We start from the raw sequence: 8,021 nt of genomic DNA on the forward strand, positions 1-8,021 counted from the left end.
GAATACCATATGGGGTATATGTCCTTCCGTCGAATGCTTTTAATGTCGTTGAAGATCGTGACAAGGTTGGAGATCCTAAAGTTTTCCAGCAACTCATCGAAATAATGCATGTAGATGCCCCCTCATCAATAATTGTTCGATGAATAGTTTTGTTGAGGGCTTTCACTTGAACAAGGAAAGCTAGTTGAGCTAGTAATTGAGGATCATATCCTTTATGATCGAAGGATACAAGATTGGAATCCTTTGGGTCTATCCCACCAATGGCTGATAATAAAGCCTATTTTTGGGATGGGCAATTTTGTAGTACTTCAAGAGTCAACATAGTACATGGCGATTGGACCAAATCTTCCACTATATTATAATGCTGTGCCGATCTAGCGCGGGGATTAAACATCGACTTGTGTACTACTCCCTTCGGCGGTTTTATTGTCAATTCAGGAATGATGGGTGGCGCAACTTCTGTCGAAGTTGTTGTCGAACTACTAGGTTGATCTTTATCCTTGTTGTTCAATAGCTGTGGATTCCCATAATCTTTGTTCCTTTTCGATATCAAAGCATAATTTTGTTGTTTTGAAATCGACAACATTAGCACTTGAGATGGGGAAGCATTTCCATTTTCAACCAGATTTGTTCCTGGATTTGGAAATGGATAAGTTAACACTGCAGAGGTTTTTGAATTCTTGAAGAATTTTTTAAGCTCAGCTCTGTGTGGACAATTTGCGGTCCAATGATCCTCATCGCATATAAAGCATGGATTTTTTGGTTTCCTATCTCCAGGAGGGTTTGCAGAATATTTTTCAGGTGATGATTCTTCCTGTTTCTTCTTCTTCCCTTTGCCTTTCTTCTTGCCCTCTGGTTGTTTGGTTTCTTTGCCTTTATCTATCAATACGGCATTTACTTCCGAGGCAAGAAGTTCATCTTTTGCATTTTGACCTGAAATCTTACGGGCCTTTTTGGGTGTAGCCTTTGTCGATTTCGTGTCTGTTGTGCCAATCACGCCATCGTCGGCATGAGAGTCATTGTTTGATTTAGGAGGAGGAGGAATTGAGAATTCTGGTCTAGGGGCATCACGTATTTTATCATAGAGCGTGCCAGACTGAGTGTAAATCAAGTCCAAATATTGCGCACGAGCGATAACTTGCTCTTCTGTTACAACTCCCCCCTTTTCCACATCTTCCGTGATGGAAGGTAATAATGACTCGGTAAACCATTCAACTAAGAGCTGATCGGGAACATACATTTTTACCATTCTACGACGACGTTGCCACTCATGTATATGATCAGATATGTGAGTGTCCATCGTCTCTTTGAAGTTGGTAAGGAGTTCTGTTCCCGTTTTGTACCTTATTGGTAATTGAAAATGGGTTAAAAAGGTTGTGGCTAAGGTATTGAAGTTGTCGAACGAAGCTCTAGGAAATTCGATGTACCATTTTGTCGCTAGACCCGTTAACGTCCTTTGAAAAAGGTGAAGCCTTATCGAATAATCATTTAGGGTGTTTGATGAACACCACAGATGAAAGGTCATCACATGATTCAATGGATCTTCACCTGGATTTCCATTAAATTTAGGAATATCTGATGGAAGTTTATGCGGAATCGCTGGCCACCAAGGGGCGTAAGCGATTGGATCGTTTGTTAACCGATTTAAATCAGGTAACTCTAAAGCTGCCACAAAGGGTAACTGTTGATTCAGGTTAGGTGAAGCATACCCAGGATAAGATGGGATTGCCTGAGCAGTTGGTCTTTGCATACCGGCATAATGCATTTGATGCTGGTAACTTTGGTAGGTTGGTGGGCATGACCATTGTAAAATGGTTGATTTTGATCGTTTTGAATATACGGCTGTCCACTATTTGCAAAGATTTGTTGCTGAGAACCTTGGTATACTTGTTGGAATTGCGATTGTTGGTATTGTACTAGCCATGGTTGTGACGCCATGTGTTGTTGCCCGATACTAATAGTTTGACCAAGATGAGGGGTAATTGTACCCGTCTGAACCTGTGTCATTCCACCAGTTGGCGATTGTGGTTGAGTTGCAGGGTCAAGGGGCTGTTGCATTAGAACCTGAGAAACCTGAGGTTGGCATACAACAGGCAGTGCTTGAACTTGCGACACCGTCACCATAGCTGGCGTAGTTGGTATATTTGACATAGGTAAGCATTGTTGCATCGAATATACAACTCTTGGCTGTTGAGGTAGTATCGGTACCCAACCGCTTGAGGTAATTCCAGTATAACCCGAATGTTGTTGTGAACTCCCGTATGGATATCCCCCCGGAGGGGAGAATGAAAGGGTATACTGCCCCCCATACGGTGGTAATCCAGAACTCAAGGGAATGGTTTGCCCTTGAGGGCCGGAGTGCCTAAATTGATTTCCAAATGGATCAATTTGTTGAGACTCAACATAAGAGTTTCCGGATGAACAAACACGAACAGACCATACTGTCAAAATGGCCCCTGAGTGGGCTCCTTCTAGCGGTTGAGAGCTAGTTGGGACAGATGGTATACCGGTGAACATTGTTGGAGTGATAGCAGGGAGTTCTGCCATCACTGTGTCAGACGACACAGTCCTAGATGTTGACGATTGTTCAGACATTTCTAGTCTATCCAAAAGATTACGTAGCGATTCTATAGGAGCTTCCGCTGGCGGTAGACTAACTTTTGATGAAGAAGGATATAGAGTGATCCCGACTCCAAATTGCAATGGAGTACTAGTTGGAGGATCTTCCACAATCTCTTCTATGGCAATCAGACCAGGTGAAAGGGGGAGACCGTCAGGTCCGTAGAATATTTGTGGTGCCGAAGAAGGTATGGAATCGGCAGCGACAGATGTTTGAGGAGCAAGACTCTCCAAACCGGTTGTAAATGGAACTGGTTCGGTAACACAAGTGTTTACTCTCAGACTAGGATCAGTACTACTGTCCTTCTATGGCTGCTGAACTTCTTCTGTAGAGGCAGGGATTCCAGAAATGTTTGGAGTAACCGGAGTCTCTGATGTTGTTGGAACACTTGTTCTAACTTTAACAAGAGATTTGGAACCGGTTAAATGAGTTCGCTTTGTCCGTACTATCTTCGATTCCGGAGACAAAGACGGTTGACTCATAAGCCTCCGTGAACGACGGGGTTTCAATTGACTTTCTTCCACGATTCTGGATTACTCGATCAACTAAAATAAAGGGGAAGTATGTTTCTGAATTAAATGAATTTTAGATGCTTTGACACAACTTGCTTTTTCAATTTTTAAGAGTCGAGAAAAAAAAAAGATGACTCTAGTCTCCTTCGATTTTTAATGAGCCTGAAGTGACAAGTGCTCAGATGGACCTTTTCTGTTAAGGAGTCTAAAAAGGAACGAAAGGGACTGCTCTGGAAATCTAGGTAGAGGGATTACCAAACCAATCGCAAAACTGCAGAATACTTTTTACGGTACGGCAGTCAATCTTCCCGAATGTTGTGTTCAGTGCATTGCGATCGATAGGGCAACATACACGACTTCCTATGGATAAAGGATTAAGCCTATTGGGGTCTCCCAAAATATACTCGACAGTACGTGGGAGCACAAGTCCGTATTGGCACTTATCGTCTCAAAGTGGAGGAATCACCCAACCATCAGTGAGAACAACAGTTACCAGGCTTTACGACGCCGGAATACGTCTCTAGCCTATACTTCTAAATGTTGTGCGTTAAGTTCCAAAGCGTTGTTAGATTCATTGAATTTATTTTAAGTTGATCTTGTTTATGAAGTTTGTCTTTTAGGTTCATTGTGAGATGTAGATGTAATTCCTAAAATGCAATCTAAGATGATAAACAAACTTTTTATCTTCCTTTTATGCAATGAAAATCCTAGCTACTAAGGAAAGGAAGACAGAATCTTTTCAAAAAGAGCAAAGAGCACACTCTAAATGCACTTTCCTAAATCAAACCAATCAGACTGTCTAGATGCAAATGCACATGAATGTGTTTGTTTTCGACTTTCTTAGTATATGAATGCTAAAAGGAAAGTTGATGCAAAAATCTGAATTTCTTTTCAAGCGACAAAATCAACAAGCTTCTTTTCGAAATCAAAAATGGAGACGATCACAACACTTTACAATTTTGAAATGAATACTTGTTTTCGACACTAGAAAAATTACAAATTCAGGCCAAAAAAAATAGTAATAGGATAATCGACCATCAACAGCAATCAAACTCTTTCCTATGATTGAAAACGACACTTGCGACAGTTTCAAATCAAAGGATGACAGTACGATTATGCTAATTTTACAAAGGAGAACTGAAAATGACTCAACAAACACACAAAAACATTTACAGTTCTTTTGTACAAAGGAGGCCGAATAAAAGTAAGGAAAAGGGGTTTCAAACAGACATATACTGATCACAAGCAACAAAATTCAGGAATAGAACTGGAAAGAATGAATCACAGAAACCAACACTGCACAAAGCCTAGTCTGATCAGCGCACCTGTAACACGGGGAATTTGAAATGCAGTGCACCTTCTCCACTCGGGAAGTGCACTGAAGTTTAGATTCTCTGAACAGTACCTGCACTGGGCCAGAAACGAGACTCTGTTTGGGTTCCGGGTCACAGTTTGCAGTTCAGTTCGTGGGTTTTGGCTGAGCAAAAGGTAATCAGTAACTCAACAATCAGGGGTAGATCTAAGGAGGATCTAAGAGCTATCACAAGGCAATCAAAGAGTTTGTGAATCAGTTGTTTAAATCATAAACAGATCCAGTAGATGGATTGAAGTAGCATTTATCTACTTTGCATTTGTTATGGCAAATGCAGTTCGAATGCTACTTGTAAGTTTATGCAATAGACAACAAAGAATGATAAACAAACAAACTAATTTCTCCCCAGCGGAGTCACCATTTTGTTACAGGGAAAAGTGTCTATATAGAACTGCTCTATCCCACTAAGGTGTGACAGCTGCCTTAGAAGCAAACATAGAAAAGCTACTTTCATTTTTCCTTTATGAATTATAGATAGAGAGGAACAGAAAGACCAACCTCTGTCTTGCGCTAATCTCCTGATTTGATTCCTCTCTTCTTTGATAGTCTTTAGCTACCTGCTCCCTTGCATGCCTAGCTTCACAAAGTACCTGTAAGATCACAGAAGCATAGCACTATACAAAGACATGGATCTATAATCATAGACAATCTAGGATCAGATGCAAATTGACCATACAAATGTAGCAAACATCAATGACACAAGAGCATGGAGGAAAACTTGAATAGCTTTTATTGATAAACAAGAAAGAGCCAAGAGGAGTTACAACCAGTTTTTCTGACCCAGCATCAACCTCTCAGCAAGGAAGCCCCTCTTCACCTCCTACAAAGCTTAGATCACCCAACAATCTGATGTTTGTCTCAAGAAACCAACAGCAATTCCTTACAATATGCAAAATTCCAGCCTTTGGATCTTTGGGATGAGGGATCCATATATAGATATCTGTAATGGAGATGAGTCAGCTTATGATTTGATTAGTGTCTTCCCTCTGATAGTTCTTGCTTCCACTTGGAGATTGATGATCTATTACTCATCCTTGGTCGAATTCAGAGAGGCAAGTGTCACAGGAGAAGATTTTGGAAGCTTCCATTGCCTCTCCACCTCGCGGAATGACACTGCCATTTGTCATTTCTCGCCCATCGCACCTCATAGAAGGGATTTTTGAAATGCAACGCACCCACACACTATATTTAGGTGAGATCCAACGCACTTGGCCAGTGAAGCAGCTGAAATGATCCTGTTTTGACCAATTCTGAGCAGTTTTTCATGGAGAACTTCTGGGAGAAGCTGTAATCTGTTGACCTTGTTCCTTTAGGGGTTAGAACAACACTTTTAGGGACTTAGGAGCCCTTGGTTTATGGACATTTCATGCTTGGGGTTGTAGGGCCCAAAAATGTCTATAACGGCTAGGGTGCTCCAAGAAAACTGTAAGTGCATAAGAGTATGAGAGACTAGAGAGAATATAGAATAGAGAAAGTGATCCAAAAATGTACTAAAAAAAGGTTTTGAAATGATCCTCAAAAGAATTTTTATTAATGAGGCCTCTTTTTACTTCATTTTCCATTATTTTTCCTTTATTTTACCCCTCACATGAAACCTGCGACCTTTCATGTTCATTTTCTCTTAATTTCCATTTTTTTCGTAAATAAAATGCCAATTAATGCCTCTTTTCCTTTTTAATGCCTTTCCCATTGTCTTTACCACTTTCCTTAGCCATAATAAGCCAAATGAACACCTACAATAGGATGTTTTTGCCCAACATTCAACTTGTAATAAGTGTTCCATGACCTTGGTCTTATTTTTCCTTTATTAACTTTATTACATGGATTTTTAACCCGAGACTGTTACAATAATTCATCTAAAGATATGAATTTCACTAACATTATAATTTCAAAAAGTTATCACACAAATCCTAGCACAAGGCTTGAATTGTTCACTCTAGTGCATACATTCTACAACATGCCATGATTTTCATGTAGAAAAAATGTAATTTCCATTTTGAGTGCGAATTTTTATCTGATGGACTACATATGCCATCTTATGTAATGAATTACTCAATAGCCTATATAATTGTCATCTCATCGCAAAAAAAACACTATTGGGAGTGAATTTCCCTTAATATAGAATCCAATTTAAGAAGACAAATTTGAGCAATTTTCCATCTTTGTCCAACAACGTAATTTTTGGTCTTTTTGCATAACAAAGGGTTTTTACTTTCCAAGTGCACAAATAAAGTTATAAAAAGATGTACAACTATTCTACAACCTTGAAACTTTTAATATTTCCTATAGGTATACTAACTAAAATACCAATCAACCTTGTCGATTCACAAATAAGTTTGTTCTTACATCCAAACATTCAACCTTTGTTACAAATTAATTAACAAAGCAATGAAATACACAAAATATTGCAGAAACAAAAATATAGAAAGACATAAAACAAGAGAGACATAGATATACATGGTTCACCAACTTTGGGCTACATTCATGGAGAAACAACCAATATTTCCTTTTATATTATCCAACAATATGAAGAGATACAACCTACAACAAATCCATTGTAATTTCCTCTTTCCTCTCACATAGTCTCCTCTCTCTTTCTCGCTAAGAGTAATAATACACAGGTGCAATATAATTCCCTCATATAAATTGAGGGTTTCCTTCTAGGGGAAAAAAACATTAAATTAACATAACTTCTACTGCCAGATCACCCACCTAATGAACGACCCAGTTTGACTAAGAAATTACAATATTTTATAAGGAAATTTTTCATCTATTTATAGCTTCGGGGGCATTACCCCTGAACCCTCGTCGGGGGGTTGGCGGGGGATCATAAAAATCATCGTTGCCCCCCCTGGACCCCCTTGACGATAATTAAATGGGTGGCGTTTCTGCCCTATTAGGAATAAGGATACAACAGAACTGAAATAAAAAACCTCTGAACAATCAAGAAAATAATCAATATCCACACCCAAAAATCTCCCACTTGGAGGTTGATTATATAACCTCCATCGTTCCTTCAATTGCTAGAAAATGACTCCACTTGGACCTATTTATTTCTCATCTTCACCATCATACTTGAATATTGATTGAAACTGAGTAGAATCTTAGTTTATCCTTGGTTACAACTTTTGTTAACATATCTAGAGGATTATGGCTAGTGTGTATCATTTCCAACTTCAAATGTCCATCTTTCAACACTGGTCGTATGAAATGGTACTTGAGTTGTATATGTTTAGCCTTGGAATGAAATGTTGAGTCCTTTGCAAGATGAATGACACTCTAGCTTTCACTGTATAACCTATCCTTCTCCTCCTTTTGCCCAATTCATCGATAAATCTTAGTAACCAAATCATTTATTTACTAGCCTATGTAGCAACAACATAATATGCTTGCATTTTTGAAAGTGTAACAATGTTTTGAAATTTTGAAACCCAACTAGCAATTGTTCCACCTACAGTAAACACATACCCTATGGTGCTCCTCTTGTTACCCCTATCGTATGCCATATATGCATCAA

Source organism: Pinus tabuliformis, chromosome 6 (assembly GCF_031772625.1).
Source record: "Pinus tabuliformis cultivar Carrire ecotype Pingquan chromosome 6, CPIR1, whole genome shotgun sequence".
In the NCBI taxonomy this organism is placed as follows: Eukaryota; Viridiplantae; Streptophyta; class Pinopsida; order Pinales; family Pinaceae; genus Pinus; species Pinus tabuliformis.